Below are 17854 nucleotides of genomic sequence, written 5' to 3'. Positions count from 1 at the left end.
GAATAGAAGCTTCATGTTTTAATTTCTCTTCTCTAATTTGCATGAGAGCACTGGTAATATGTTTTGTAAAAGCCATATTTATAGCTCTAGCATTAGGACTCCTAGCAAGATTTTGTAAGAAATTAATTACTTCATAGATATTGCAATCATCAAAATCAAAATCATTATTATCAAAGGTAAAAGGACTATTGTCTCCCATACTTCGAAAAATTTCAGCACTCTTATCAGAAACAGTTTCAGTGGTTCTAGGCAATTGTGTAGAAGGAGTGGGGACTTTTCCTACACCAATTATTTTACCATTAATAGTAGGAGGTTTGCAATAATTTGAAACTTCAGCATTACTAGAATGGTACAAATTTTAGTCATATTATTATTTCTAACAATTTCATCTTCTCTTTCCCATCTAGCATGCAATTCCGCCAACATCCTAATATTGTCATCAATTCTAACTTGAATGGAATTCAAAGTTTTGCTTTGTTTAACATCATGAGGCATAACCTTGATACATCTCAAATGTATCTATAATTTTTGATGCTCCATGCTTGTTTTACACCAATTCATATGTGTTTTGTTTACACTTTGTTTGCAATTTTACATGATTTCTGGCACTAACCTATTAACAAGATGCCACAGTGCTAGTTCCATGTTTTCTGCTGTTTTTGTATTTCAGTAAAGTTCTACACAGGAAATATTCTCGGAATTGGACGAAACAAAAGTCGAAGTCAATATTTTACTGAAACGAAGACGAAATCCAGAAGGGGGGCTGATAGCGTGTATACACACGTCCGTTGGGAACCCCAAGAGGAAGGTGTGATGCGTATAGAAGCAAGTTTTCCCTCAGTAAGAAACCAAGATTTATCGAACCAGTAGGAGCCAAGAAGCACGTTGAAGGTTGATGGCGGCGGAGTGTAGTGCGGCGCAACACCAGGGATTCCGGCACCAACGTGGAACCTGCACAACACAACTAAATTACTTTGCCCCAACGTGACAGTGAGGTTGTCAATCTCACCGGCTTGCTGTAACAAAGGATTAGATGTATAGTGTGGAAGATGATTGTTTGCAGAAAACAGTAGAAACAGTATTGCAGTAGATTGTATTCGATGTAAAAGAATGGACCGGGGTCCACAGTTCACTAGAGGTGTCTCTCCCATAAGAAATAGCATATTGGGTAAACAAATTACAGTTGGGCAATTGACAAATAACGAGAGCATAACAATGCACATACATGATATGATGAGTAGTGTGAGATTTAATTGGGCATTACGACAAAGTACATAGACCGCTATCCAGCATGCATCTATGCCTAAAAAGTCCACCTTCAGGTTATCATCCGAACCCCTTCCAGTATTAAGTTGCAAACAACAGACAATTGCATTAAGTATGGTGCGTAATGTAATCAACAAATACATCCTTAGATATAGAATTGATGTTTTATCCCTAGTGGCAACAGCACATCCACAACCTTAGAGGTTGCTGTCACTCCCCCAGATTTAATGGAGGCATGAACCCACTATCGAGCATAAATACTCCCTCTTGGACTTACAAGCAATGACTTGGCCAGAGCCTCTACTAGCAACGGAGAGCATGCAAGATCATAAACAACACATAGATAAATTGATAATCAACATAGCATAGTATTCATTATCCATCGGATCCCAACAAACGCACATGTAGCTTTACAGATAGATGATCTTGATCATGATAGGCAGCTCACAAGATCAGACAATGATAGCACAATTAGGAGAAGACGACCATCTAGCTACTGCTATGGACCCATAGTCCAGGGGTGAACTACTCACACATCAATCCGGAGGCGACCATGGCGGTGTAGAGTCCTCCAGGAGATGATTCCCCTCTCCGGCAGGGTGCCGGAGGCGATCTCCTAAATCCCCCAAGATGGGATTGGCGGCGGCGGCGTCTCTGGAAGGTTTTCCGTATCGTGGCTCTCGGTACTGGGGCTATTATCGACGGAGGCTTAAGTAGGCGGAAGGGCGGAGTCGGGAGAGTCACGGGGGCCCCACACGCTAGGGCTGCGCGGGCCCTCTGTAGGCCGCGCCGCCCTAGTGTGGCGGCGCCCCGTGGCCCCACTTCGTCTCCCCCTAGGTCTTCTGGAAGCTTCGTGGAAAAATAGGCCCCTGGGCGTTGATTTCGTCCAATTCTGAGAATATTTCCTTACTAGGATTTCTGAAACCAAAAACAGCAGAAAACAGCAACTGGCTCTTCGGCATCTCGTTAATAGGTTAGTGCCGGAAAATGCATAAATATGACATATAATGTGTATAAAACATGTGAGTATCATCATAAAAGTAGCATGGAACATAAGAAATTATAGATACGTTTGAGACGTATCAGGGGCAAAGAGGCGCACTAGGGCGACCAGACCACCCCTAGGCGCAGCCTGGGCCTAGCCCGCGCCTAGGGTAGGTGTGGGCCCCTGATACGTCTCCGACGTATCGATAATTTCTTATGTTCCATGCCACATTATTGATGTTATCTACATGTTTTATGCACACTTTATGTCATATTCGTGCATTTTCTGGAACTAATCTATTAACAAGATGCCGAAGTGCCAGTTCCTGTTTTCTGCTATTTTTGGTTTCAGAAATCCTAGTAACGAAATATTCTCGGAATCGGACGAAATCAACGCCCAGGTTCCTATTTTTCCCGGAACCATCCAGAACACCCGAGAGCCGCCAGAGGGGAGCCCTGGGGGCCCCACACAACACCCTGGCGCGGCCAGAGGGGGGGCCGTGCCGCCCTATGGTGTGGGCCCCCCAGAAGCCCTCCTGCGCCGCCTCTTCGCCTATATAAAGCCTCCGTCGCGAAAACCCTGATGCGTTCGACGAAACCCACAGAAACCTTCCAGAGCCGCCGCCATCGCGAAGCCAAGATCTGGGGGACAGGAGTCTCTGTTCCGGCACGCTGCCGGAACGGGGAAGTGCCCCCGGAAGGCTTCTCCATCATCACCACCGCCATCTTCATCACCGCTGCTGCTCCCATGAGGAGGGAGTAGTTCTCCATCGAGGCTCGGGGCTGTACCGGTAGCTATGTGGTTCATCTCTCTCCTATGTACTTCAATACAATAATCTCATGAGCTGCCTTACATGATTGAGATTCATATGATGATGCTTGTAATCTAGATGTCATTATGCTAGTCAAGTGAGTTTTACTTATGTGATCTCCGGAGACTCCTTGTCCCACGTGTGTAAAGGTGACAGTGTGTGCACCGTGTGGGTCTCTTAGGCTATATTTCACAGAATACTTATTCACTGTTGAATGGCATAGTGAAGTGCTTATTTATATCTCTTTATGATTGCAATGCATTTGTATCACAATTTATCTATGTGCTACTCTAGCAATGTTATTAAAGTAGTTTTATTCCTCCTGCACGATGTAATGGTGACAGTGTGTGCATCCGTGTTAGTACTTGGTTTATGCTATGATCATGATCTCTTGTAGATTATGAAGTTAATTATTGCTATGACAGTATTGATGTGATCTATTCCTCCTACATATGCATGAAGGTGACAGTGTGCATGCTATGTTAGTACTTGGTTTAGTCTTTTGATCTATCTTACACTATAAGGTTACTAAAATATGAACATTAATTGTGGAGCTTGTTAACTCCGGCATTGAGGGTTCGTGTAATCCTACGCAATGTGTTCATCATCCAACAAGAGTGTAGAGTATGCATTTATCTATTCTGTTATGTGATCAATGTTGAGAGTGTCCACTAGTGAAAGTCTAATCCCTAGGCCTTGTTCCTAAATACTGATGCGTTACTACTGCTTGTTTCTTTGTTTCACCGTGTTACTACTGCTGCAATACTACCACCATCAACTACACGCCAGCAAGCTATTTTCTCGGCACCGTTGCTACCGCTCATACTTATTCATACCACCTCGTATTTCACTATCTCTTCGCCGAACTAGTGCACCTATTTGGTGTGTTGGGGACACAAGAGACTTCTTGCTTTGTGGTTGCGGGGTTGCATGAGAGGGATATCTTTGACCTCTTCCTCCTGAGTTCGATAAACCTTGGGTGATCCACTTAAGGGAAAACTTGCTGCTGTTCTACAAACCTCTGCTCTTGGAGGCCCAACACTGTCTACAGGAAAGGAGGGGGAACGTAGACATCAAGCTATTTTCTGGCGCCGTTGCCGGGGAGGAAAGGTAAAAGGTACTCACCCTCCGTATCTCGGCTACTAAGCTATTTTCCGGCGTTGTAAGTACTCGAAGCTATTTCCTTTAGATCCTGCAATTGCATCTTTTTGTTTCTTGTTTACACTAGTTTGGCATAATGGACAACAATGAGCTTTTTACTCTATTTCCTGATTTAAGACATGGATGGTTTGATCCGAAAATTAAAAAACCCATGGAACATATTAATATGAACACTTTGAACACCATTGTTGCTAATGATATGGAAAATTCTAAGCTTGGGGAAGCTGGTTTTGATGAGCATGATCTTTTTAGTCCCGCAAGCATTGAGGAGAAAATTTACTTTGATGATACTCTACCTCCTATTTATGATGATTATAATGATAGTAGTCTTTTGGTACCACCTGTTATGGAGGATAAATTTGATTATGATTACAATATACCTCCTATATATGATAGCTACTTTGTTGAATTTGCTCCCACTACAACTAATAAAATTGATTATGCTTATGTTGGGAGTAGTAATAATTTTATGCATGAGACTCATGATAAGAATGCTTTATGTGATGGTTATATTGTTGAGTTTGCTCATGATACTACTGAAAGTTATTATGAGAGAGGAAAATATGGTTGTAGAAATTTTCATGTTACTAAAACACCTCTCTATGTGCTGAAATTTGTGAAGCTATACTTGTTTTATCTTCCTATGCTTGTTACTTTGCTTTTCATGAACTTGTTTATTTACAAGATTCCTATGCATAGGAAGCATGTTAGACTTAAATGTGTTTTGAATTTGCCTCTTGATGCTCTCTTTTGCTTCAAATATTATTTCTTGCGAGTGCATCATTAAAACTGCTGAGCCCATCTTAATGGCTATAAAGAAAGAACTTCTTGGGAGATAACCCATGTGTTATTTTGCTACAGTACTTTGTTTTATATTTGTGTCTTGGAAGTTGTTTACTACTGTAGCAACCTCTCCTTATCTTAGTTTTGTGTTTTGTTGTGCCAAGTAAAGTCTTTGATAGTAAAGTCAATACTAGATTTGGATTACTGCGCAGAAACTGTTTTCTTTGCTGTCACGAATCTGGGCAAAATTCTCTGTAGGTAACTCAGAAAATTATGCCAATTTACGTGAGTAATCCTCAGATATGTACGCAACTTTCATTCAATTTGGGCATTTTCATCTGAGCAAGTCTGGTGCCATTTTAAAATTCGTCAATACGAACTGTTCTGTTTTGACAGATTCTGCCTTTTATTTCGCATTGCCTCTTTTGCTATGTTGGATGAATTTCTTTGATCCGCCAATGTCCAGTAGCTTTATGCAATGTCCAGAAGTGTTAAGAATGATTGTGTCACCTCTGAACATGTTAATTTTTATTGTGCACTAACCCTCTAATGAGTTTGTTTCGAGTTTGGTGTGGAGGAAGTTTTCAAGGGTCAAGAGAGGAAGATGATATACTATGATCAAGAAGAGTGAAAGCTCTAAGCTTGGGGATGCCCCGGTGGTTCACCCCTGCATATTCTAAGAAGACTCAAGCGTCTAAGCTTGGGGATGCCCAAGGCATCCCCTTCTTCATCGACAAATTATCAGGTTCCTCCCCTGAAACTATATTTTTATTCCATCACATCTTATGTGCTTTTCTTGGAGCGTCGGTTTGTTTTTGTTTTTGTTTGTGTTTGAATAAATTGGATTACATCATTCTTGTGTGGGAGAGAGACACGCTCCGCTGGTTCGTATGAACACATGTGTTCTTAGCTCATAATATTCATGGCGAAGTTTCTTCTTCGTTAAATTGTTATATGGTTGAAATTGGAAAATGATACATGTAGTAATTGCTATAATGTCTTGGGTAATGTGATACTTGGCAATTGTTGTGCTCATGTTTAAGCTCTTGCATCATATACTTTGCACCCATTAATGAAGAAATACATAGAGCATGCTAAAATTTGGTTTGCATATTTGGTTTCTCTAAGGTCTAGATAATTTCTAGTTTTGAGTTTGAACAACAAGGAAGACGATGTAGATTCTTATAATGTTTACAATATGTATTTTATGTGAGTTTTGCTGCACCGGTTCATCCTTGTGTTTGTTTCAAATAAACCTTGCTAGCCTAAACCTTGTATCGAGAGGGAATACTTCTCATGCATCCAAAATACTTGAGCCAACCACTATGCCATTTGTGTCCACCATACCTACCCACTACATGGTATTTTCCGCCATTCCAAAGTAAATTGCTTGAGTGCTACCTTTAAAATTCCATCATTCACCTTTACAATATATAGCTCATGGGACAAATAGCTTAAAAACTATTGTGGTATTGAATATGTACTTATGCACTTTATCTCTTATTAAGTTGCTTGTTGTGCGATAACCATGTTTTCTGGGGACGCCATCAATTATTCTTTGTTGAATATCATGTGAGTTGCTATGCATGTCCGTCTTGTCTGAAGTAAGAGAGATCTACCACCTTTATGGTTGGAGCATGCATATTGTTAGAGAAGAACATTGGGCCGCTAACTAAAGCCATGATTCATGGTGGAAGTTTCAGTTTTGGACATATATCCTCAATCTCATATGAGAATAATAATTGTTGCCACATGCTTATGCATAAAAGAGGAGTCCATTATCTGTTGTCCATGTTGTCCCGGTATGGATGTCTAAGTTGAGAATAATCAAAAGCGAGAAATCCAAAATGCGAGCTTTCTCCTTAGACCTTTGTACAGGCGGCATAGAAGTACCCCTTTGTGACACTTGGTTAAAACATGTGCATTGTGATGATCCGGTAGTCCAAGCTAATTAGGACAAGGTGCGGGCACTATTAGTATACTATGCATGAGGCTTGCAACTTGTAAGATATAACTTACATGATACATATGCTTTATTACTACCGTTGACAAAATTGTTTCATGTTTTAAAAATCAAAGCTCTAGCACAAATATAGCAATTGATGCTTTTCCTCTTTGAAGGACCTTTCTTTTACTTTATGTTGAGTCAGTTCACCTATTTCTCTCCACCTCAAGAAGCAAACACTTGTGTGAACTGTGCATTGATTCCTACATATTTGCATATTGCACTTGTTATATTACTCTATGTTGACAATTATCCATGAGATATACATGTTACAAGTTGAAAGCAACCGCTGAAACTTAATCTTCTTTTATGTTGCTTCAATGCTTTTACTATGAATTATTGCTTTATGAGTTAACTCTTATGCAAGACTTATTGATGCTTGTCTTGAAGTGCTATTCATGAAAAGTCTTTGCTTTATGATTCACTTGTTTACTCATGTCATATACATTGTTTTGATCGCTGCATTCACTACATATGCTTTACAAATAGTATGATCAAGGTTATGATGGCATGTCACTCCAGAAATTATCTGTGTTATCGTTTTACCTGCTCGGGACGAGCAGAACTAAGCTTGGGGATGCTGATACGTCTCCGACGTATCGATAATTTCTTATGTTCCATGCCACATTATTGATGTTGTCTACATGTTTTATGCACACTTTATGTCATATCCGTGCATTTTCTGGAACTAATCTATTAATAAGATGCCGAAGTGCCAGTTCCTGTTTTCTGCTGTTTTTGGTTTCAGAAATCCTAGAAACGAAATATTCTCGGAATCGGACGAAATCAACGCCCAGGTTCCTATTTTTCCCGGAACCATCCAGAACACCCGAGAGCCGCCAGAGGGGAGCCCTGGGGGCCCCACACCACACCCTGGCGCGGCCAGAGGGGGGCCGCGCCGCCCTATGGTGTGGGCCCCCCGTAAGCCCTCTGCGCCGCCTCTTCGCCTATATAAAGCCTCCGTCGCGAAAACCCCGATGCGTTCGACGAAACCCACGTAAACCTTCCAGAGCCGCCGCCATCGCGAAGCCAAGATCTGGGGGACAGGAGTCTCTGTTCCGGCACGCTGCCGGAATGGGGAAGTGCCCCCGGAAGGCTTCTCCATCATCACCACCGCCATCTTCATCACCGCTGCTGCTCCCATGAGGAGGGAGTAGTTCTCCATCGAGGCTCGGGGCTGTACCGGTAGCTATGTGGTTCATCTCTCTCCTATGTACTTCAATACAATAATCTCATGAGCTGCCTTACATGATTGAGATTCATATGATGATGCTTGTAATCTAGATGTCATTATGCTAGTCAAGTGAGTTTTACTTATGTGATCTCCGGAGACTCCTTGTCCCACGTGTGTAAAGGTGACAGTGTGTGCACCGTGTGGGTCTCTTAGGCTATATTTCACAGAATACTTATTCACTGTTGAATGGCATAGTGAAGTGCTTATTTATATCTCTTTATGATTGTAATGCATTTGTATCACAATTTATCTATGTGCTACTCTAGCAATGTTATTAAAGTAGTTTTATTCCTCCTGCACGATGTAATGGTGACAGTGTGTGCATCCGTGTTAGTACTTGGTTTATGCTATGATCATGATCTCTTGTAGATTATGAAGTTAATTATTGCTATGACAGTATTGATGTGATCTATTCCTCCTACATATGCATGAAGGTGACAGTGTGCATGCTATGTTAGTACTTGGTTTAGTCTTTTGATCTATCTTACACTATAAGGTTACTAAAATATGAACATTAATTGTGGAGCTTGTTAACTCCGGCATTGAGGGTTCGTGTAATCCTACGCAATGTGTTCATCATCCAACAAGAGTGTAGAGTATGCATTTATCTATTCTGTTATGTGATCAATGTTGAGAGTGTCCACTAGTGAAAGTCTAATCCCTAGGCCTTGTTCCTAAATACTGATGCGTTACTACGGCTTGTTTACTGTTTCACTGTGTTACTACTGCTGCAATACTACCACCATCAACTACACGCCAGCAAGCTATTTTCTGGCACCGTTGCTACTGCTCATACTTATTCATACCACCTGTAGTTCACTATCTCTTCGCCGAACTAGTGCACCTATTTGGTGTGTTGGGGACACAAGAGACTTCTTGCTTTGTGGTTGCAGGGTTGCATGAGAGGGATATCTTTGACCTCTTCCTCCCTGAGTTCGATAAACCTTGGGTGATCCACTTAAGGGAAAACTTGCTGCTGTTCTACAAACCTCTGCTCTTGGAGGCCCAACACTGTCTACAGGAAAGGAGGGGGAACGTAGACATCAGCCCCCCAGGCACACCACCAACCTGAATACTCCGCCTATTTATACATCTTCTCGGGAAAACCCTAGATACCCGAGCCTCCATCCACGAAAATTTATGTCGCGGCCGCCATCGCCGAACCCATCTCGGGGGTTCTGAAGCTCTTCCCGGTACCCTGCCGGAGGGGGAAATGATCGCCGGAGGCATCTATATCGTCATGCCCGCCTCCGAAGTGATGCGTGAGTAGTTCATCCCTAGACTATGGGTCCATAGCAGTAGCTAGATGGTTGTTTTCTCCACTTTGTGCTTCGTGTATCAATCTTGTGAGCTGTCCTACATGATCAAGTTCATCTTTATGTAATCCTCTGTGTTTGGTTTGCTGGGATCCGATGAATGTTGAATACTCTGTTGAGATTTATTATTTATTCATGTCATATTTTAATTGTGATCTTGTATGCTCTCTGTTGCTAGTACAAACTCTGGCCAAGTGGACACTTGTGACTCCAAGATGGGGTATTTAATGCTCCATAGTAGGTTCATGCCTCTAGTTTCCTGGGCGAGTGACTTTATAACTTCTAAGGTTGTAGATGTGTTGTTGCTACTAGGGAGAGAAAACAATAATGTTTTATCCAAGGGTAATTCTATTGTTTACTTTACACACATTGCTTAATGCGATAGTCTATTGCTTGCAACTTGATACTGGAAGGGGTGCGGACGCTAACCTGAAGGTGGATTATTAGTCATAGACGCAGTTGGATTATGGTCTATGTATTATGTTGTAATACCAAATACCAAATATCATAGTAATCATCTTGTCATGTATGGTCGATATTCTGTCAATTGCCTAGCTGTAATTTGTTCACCCAACATGCTATTTATTTATGGAGAGACACCTCTAGTGACCTGTGGACTCCACTCCTATTTCCTTTAATGATAAATTCAACTGCAATCATGTTCTGTTTACTTTCTGCAAACATCTCCTTCCATTTGATACGTCTAATACTTTGTATTCAGCAAACCGGTGAGATTGACAACCTCACTGTAAGTTGGGGCAAAGTACTTTGGTTTTGTTGTGTGCAGGTTCCACGTTGTTGCTGACGCCGGTAGTGCGTCCTGCCACTAGTCAGCTAGCAACACCTTCAGAAGTCACGCATTTCTCCTACTGGTCGATTAAACCTTGGTTTCGTACTAAGGGAAAACTTGCTGCTGTGCTCATCACACCTTCCTCTTGGGGTTCCCCAGCAGCATGTCCGCATACGACGAGTACACGCCATCAAACCTTTTAATTTAAGAAGTTCAACATCAAGAACAAGGTTATCAACTTTAGAAGCAAGAACATCAATTTTGCAAACTTTTCCACAACAGATTTATTAAAAGCAGTTCGTTTACTAATAAAGTCCTTAAGCATGAATTCAAGATCAGAGGGTGCACTTCTATTGTTGTTGTAGGAATTACCATAAGAATTTTCATAAGCATTACCATTATTAGAAGGATATGGCCTATAATTTGTACTACCGAAATTACTCCTATAAGCATTGTTGTTGAAATTATTGCTTTTAATGAAGTTCACATCAACATGCTCTTCTTGAGCAACCAAAGAATCTAAATGAATATTATTTGGATCAACATGAGCTTTACCATTAACAAGCATAGACATAATGGTATCAATCTTATCACTCAAGGAGGAAGTTTCTTCAACGGAATTTACCTTCTTACCTTTGGGAGCCCTCTCGGTGTGCCATTCAGAATAATTTATCATCATATCATCAAGGAGTTTTGTTGCAGCCCAAAATTAATGGTCATAAAGGTGCCCCAGCAGCTGAATCCAGAAGGTTTCTTGAAGAAAAATTCAGTCCTGCATAAAAAGTTTGGATGATCATCCAAGTAGTCAGTCCATGAGTGGGACAATTCTTTACCAAAGATTTCATTCTTTCCCAAGCTTGAGCAACATGTTCATTATCAAATTGTCTAACTTTCATTATGTCACTTCTCAAGATATAATCTTAGCAGAAGGATAATATTTTCCAATGAAAGCATCTTTGCATTTAACCCAAGAATCAATACTATTTCTAGGCAAAGATAGCAACCAATCTTTAGCTCTCCCTCTCAAAGAGAAAGGAAACAATTTCAATGTAATAATTTCACCATTTACATCCTTATACTTTTGCATCTCACAAAGTTCAACAAAATTATTAAGGTGAGAAGCAGCATCATCAGTACTAACACCAGAAAATTGCTCTTTCATCACAAGATTAACAAAGCAGGTTTAATTTCATAGAAAGCTGCTTCAGGAGCAGGTGGAGCAATAGGTGTACAAATAAAATCATTGTTGTTTGTGCTAATAAAGTCACACAACTTAGTGTTCTCAGGAGTACCCATTTTAGCAAAATTAAAACAGAGCAACAGAAATAAAAGCTATAATAGAAACTAATTTTGTGTGTGTTTTTTATATAAAGAAGCAAACAAGACAAAGTAAAATAAGCTAAGCAAAACAATAACAAAGTAAAGAGATTGGAGATGAGAGACTCTCCTTGCAGAAATCCTCTTTCTTCCCGGCAACGGCACCAGAAAAGAGCTTGATGTTGTGCAGTTGCACACTGTTGGTTAACCCCAAGAGGAAGGTATGATGAGCACAGTAGCAGTTTTCCCTCAATAAGAAACCAAGGTTTAATCGACCAGTAGGAGAAATTAATGACTTCTGAAGGTGTTGCTAGCTGACTTTTGGCAAGGCTCACTACCGGCTTCAGCAACAACGTGGAACCTGAACACAACACAACCAAGATACTTTGCCCCAACTTACAGTGAGGTTGTCAATCTCACCGGTTTTGCTGAAAACAAAAGGATTAACCGTATAGTGTGGAAAGAGATGTTTGTTTGCAGTGGAATTAAAGAGAACAGTAAAAGAGTTGTTGCCGTGGGAGTTGGCAATGAAAGAACAGGTATTTGCAGTGTAAAATAAAGGACCAGGGTCCACATTTCACTAGAGGTGTCTCTCCATAAAGATAAATGACATGCCGGGTGAATAAATTACAGCTGGGCAATTGACAGAATAAAGACCCTACATGACAAGATGGTTACTATGAGATTCATTTGGGCATTACAACATAATAATAGACCGCAATCCAACTGCGTCTATGACTAATAATCCACCTTCCGGTTAGCATCCGCACCCCTTTCAGTATTAAGTTGCAAGCAACAGATTATCGCATTAAGCAATGTGTGTAAAGTAAACAATAGAATTATCCTTAGACAAAGCATTATTGTTTTCTCCCTAGTAGCAACAACACATCTACAACCTTAGAAGTTATTGTCACTCTTCTAGATTACTAGAGGCATGAACCCACTATCGAGCATAAATACTGCCTCTTGTAGTTACAAGCATATACTTAGCCAGAGCATCTACTAGCAACGGAGAGCATGCAAGATCACAAATAACATATGACAAGTATATAATCGATCTCAACCATAGTATTCAATATTCATCGGATCCCAGCAAACACAACATGTAGAATTACATAAAGATGATCCTGATCATCATAGGCAGCTCACAAGATCTAAACATGAAGCATAAATTGGAGAAGACACCCATCTAGCTACAGCTATGGACCCGTAGTCCAGAGATGAACTACTCACGCATCACTTCGGAGGTAGGCATGGCGATGTAGAGACCTTCGGTGATAATCTCCCTCTCCGGCAAGGTGCCGGGAAGAGCTTTAGAACCCTCCCGAGCTACGGTCGGTGATGGCGGCTGCGACGGAACTTTTCGTGGATGGAGGCTCAGGTATTTTGGTTTTTCCCGAATAGGTGGATAAATAGGCGGAAGGGCGAGGTCGATGGGTTCCCGAGGGGCCCACACCACCCCTAGGCGCGGCCAGGGCCTCGGCCGTGCCTACGCTAGGTGCGTCCGCCTCGTGGCGCATCTTCGTCTCTCCTTCGGACTTCGTCTTCGTTACAGTAAAATAGGAACTTCGACTTTTGTTTCGTCCAATTCCGAGAATATTTCCTGTACAACTTTTATGAAATACAAAAGAGCCGAAAACAGGGAACTAGAATTGTGTCATCTTGTCAATAGGTTAGTTCTGGAAAATGTATAAAAGTGTAACAAAGTGTAAACAAAACATATAGAAATTGGTATAAAACAAGCAGGATCATAAAAAAAATTATAGATACGTTTGCAACGTATCACGAATATGATATCCTGAGGGTTCTTGACGTAGCGTAGATCGCACACCGTTGGGGAACCCCAAGAGGATGGTGTGATGAGCACAGCAGCAAGATTTCCCTCAGTAAGAAACCAAGGTTTAATCGACCAGTAGGAGAAAGGCGTGACTTCACAAGGTGTTGCTAGCTGACTTGTGGCAGGGTGCACTACCGGCGTCAGCAATAACGTGGAACCTACACACAAAACAACCAAAATACTTTTCCCCAACTTACAGTGAGGTTGTCAATCTCACTGGTTTTACTGGAACACAAAGAATTAAACATATCGAGTGGAAAGAGATGTTTGCAGTGGAATTAAAGAGAACAATGATTGCAGTAAGTAAACAGAACAAGATTGCAGTAGATGAATTTATCAGTGTAGAAGAAAATATCGGGGTCCATAGTTCACTAGAGGTGCCTCTCCGTAAAGATAAATAACATGCTGGGTGAACAAATTACAGCTGGGCAATTGACCGAATAAAGAGCATATATGACAAGATGATTACTATAAGATTCATTTGGGTATTACAACATAATACATAGACTGTAATCCAACCTCATCTATGACTAATAATCCACTTTCCGATTATCGTCCGATTCCCTTCCAGTATTAAGTTGCAAGCAACAGATTATCGCATTAAGCAATGTGTATAAAGTAAACAATAGAATTATCCTTGGATAAAACATTGTTGTTTTCTCCCTAGTAGCAACAACACATCTACAATCTTAGAAGTTATTGTCACTCTTCCAGAAAACTAGAGGCATGAACCTACTACCGAGCATAAATACTTCCTCTTTGAGTCACAAGTATTTAGTTGGCCAGAACAACTACTAGCAACGGAGAGCATGCAAGATCACAAATAACATATGACAAATATATAATCGATCTCAATATAGTATTCAATATTCATCGGATCCCAGCAAACAAAACATGTAGCATTACATAAGGATGATCTTGATCATGATAGGAAGCTCACAAGATCTAAACATGAGGAACAAATTGGAGAAGACAACCATCTAGCTACTGCTATGGACCCATAGTCCAGGGATGAACTACTCACACATCACTTCGGAGGCGGGCATGGCGATGTAGAGGCCTCCAGTGATGATCTCCCCCTCCGGCAGGGTGCCGAGAAGAGCTTCAGAACCCTCCCGAGCTAGGGTCTGTGATGGCGGCCGCGACGGAACTTTTCATGGATGGAGGCTCGGGTGTTTAGGTTTTTCCCAAGATCGTGAATAAATAGGCGGAAGGGTGAGGTCGGTGACCACCTGGGGGTCCCACACCACCCCTTGGCGCGGGCCCACCCTTGGCCGCGCCATGGGGTGTTCTAGCCGACCGGTTGCACCTCTTCGACCCCCCTCTGGACTCTGTCTTCATTACGGTAAAATATTGACTTCGGCTTTTGTTTCGTCCAATTCCGAGAATATTTCCTATACAATTTTTCTGAAATACAAAACAACAGAAAACAGGGAACTGGCACTGTGACATCTTGTTAATAGGTTAGTGCCAGAAAATGTATAAAAGTGCAACGAAGTGTGAGCAAAACATATAGGAATTGGTATAAAACAAGCATGGGGCATCAAAAATTATAGATACGTTTGCAACGTATCATATCCCCAAGGATGATTTTATTCGTGCACCCATAACTCAGCCCGTTGTTACAGCGGAGAACTATGAAATTAAGCCTAATCTTTAGAGTTTGGTTCAGCAGAACCAGTTTGGAGGCTCGGACGCTGAGGACTCGGGTATGCACTTAAATACATTCACTCAAATATGAGATATGATGCGCATTAAAGATATTGACCCCAATGCGGTAAAATTACGCTAGTTTCCTTTTTTACTAAGAGGAAAAGCAAAATACTAGCGGCTAGCTTTGCCTAAAGGCACTATAACTTCATAGGATGAATGTACTAATATATTCATGACTAAGTTTTTTTCACCAGCAAGGACTATGCAGCTGCATTTTAACATTACAGGTTTTAGACAAGCAGACCACGAGGTACTAGCGCTTGCATGGAAAAGGTGAAGGAATCCATCATTAACTATCCAAGTCATGGAATGGAGGATTGGTTAATCTTGCACTTATTTTATAAGTGCCCTTAACCCAATGTCAAAGTCTATGCTTGATACTGCAGCTGGAGGAACATTCATGAGCAAGCCAGTTGAGCTGGCAAGGAGGCTTCTAGACGATATGCAAAGCAACCATGCCCAATGGCATGTAGAAACATCCTCCTCATGAAAGGTGAATGCAATCACCAAAGTTAACAATGAAGAGCTTACTTCAAAGGTAGATGAGCTTATAAATATTTCGAAGGGTAAGGAAAGCACCCAAGTTAATGCCATCACCAACTCTAATGTCGAGGAAGTATACTCCATAGCAAGAAATCCTTATAACCCTCCATGGAAGAGTCAAAACTATGACTCTAACTTTCCTAAACAATATAACAATACTACAGGAGTTCCAAATAATAACTACACCAATGGTAGTAGAGCAAGAAATGGTAATACTTCAATTGAAAGTACTTTGAAAAAATTTATGCATGCTCAAATTGAACAAAATAGTGCCCTTACAAAGCTTACTGAAAATCATATCTCTATGTTAGGAAAATTATCTAATCAGACTGTTTACCTTAAGAACGATGTTCAAGTTCTACAGGAAAGGGCAAAGACCGTTAAGACACGACTAGGAAAGATAGCTGAAAGCCAAACTATAATACTCGCAAGATTGCAGGTAAGCCAGAACCAAACCCCGTTGAAGTTCTCAAGATGATGAGGATCGAAAGAGAATGAGAAGCACTTGAAGAATTGGACTATAGCAATGCTCCAACACCAGAGTACTCCATAGAAGATCTAATAAAGATGATCACGGTAAAACATCCCAGAGTCGATGAATGTAATGGTGTAAAATACCGTCAATTTATTCATGAAGTAGCATGCAAAGTTCGTGACATAGAACAACAATATAAGAAGGTAGCTAAAAAACTTCCAGATAAGCTTGATGATATATTTGAGATCAATATTAAGATTCATATTAGAACAAATGAGGTGGTTGCACTTTGTAATCTTGGTGCAAGCGTCTCCACAATTCCAAAAATCTTATTTGATAAGTTAGGAATGGGGCATTTAAATCTACTGAGCTAAGACTTCACTTAGCTGATTCAACCTATAGACAAGCTGTAGAGATTAAAGATAATATTGTAGTATAAATTAAAGGATGTCCTGCTCTTATTGATCTTGTTATTGTGGACATGCCTGGAGATCCTATAGCTCATATAATCCTAGCTAGGAAGGCCATTTCTTAGAACTATTAAAGCTCTAACCAATTTACATAAAGGAAATGAGACAATTGGACTAACATCCAAAGACCCATTTGTAGGTTTAAACACGAGAAAAAGTTGCGTATTTCACAACCATGAATTGCCAAACCAGAAAACAACATAGAGCCCAAACAAAAAAAAACATTCAGCCCAAAACATTTGTCGCTGCGGGTGCGTTCGTTCGACTGGGTTTGTTTCATATTTGGGCCCAACATCAATTTTACCACATGGGCCGGCTTAGATAATTCTCTATATACATCCCGCCTCAAAGATCCTTCATGTTTTATGCTGCAAATTTGTCGCATCAAAGTTTTGTTGATCTTCTAGAACTTGACTTGTGCAAGCAAAAATTCGGCAGCCATTGAATCTAAAAAAACACAAACTGAAGAACTAAAATTGAAACACAAATTCACATATTCTACGATTTCATTCAGTGAGCAATCAAGTTGGACTGCTTCTTCAAATCCATCATCTTCTACGATTTCATTTAGTGACCAAACTAAACTTAGCACTAACAAACCCTACTAACAATACCGCACCACTATTTATACCGCAAATAAAAGAAAAACAGACAACGATACAACAGTAAAATGCTCCAGCCATCATGTTGGACTACTTCTTCAAATCCATCATTTTCTTGAGCTGCTTATTTATCTTCCTCAATTCCCCTTTCAGTTCATCACCCCCAATCAGCTCAACGGCTCTGCCCAAACTCTGCATTGCCCCCAAATCGGGTCCCAAATCTCTGCACGTAATGGCACCGGCCGTAAACATCCCCTCCTTTTCAAGCCTACGAATGTATGCATCAATCCACTCGAAATGGCCGCAATGAATTCAGATTCTGCAAATTTCCTAAATTTTAACATGAACCCTAGATCCAAAATTAAAAGGGGAAAACACAATCGGGAAAAAAAATCAGAGCAAAAGGATGTGACAAATAAGAGATCTAACCTGCCACGGCTGTGGTAAGCTCTCACATTTCACGAAATCACGCCCAACGTTACCATTCTTCCCTGTCACACACGTCAACCGTTTCATAGGCTCAACTCGTGGACAGTCAGGGCAGCG

Source organism: Lolium perenne, chromosome 2 (assembly GCF_019359855.2).
Source record: "Lolium perenne isolate Kyuss_39 chromosome 2, Kyuss_2.0, whole genome shotgun sequence".
Classification (NCBI taxonomy): Eukaryota; Viridiplantae; Streptophyta; class Magnoliopsida; order Poales; family Poaceae; genus Lolium; species Lolium perenne.
The sequence above is the reverse complement of the archived record's forward strand: the minus strand, read 5'-3'. Positions refer to the sequence as shown.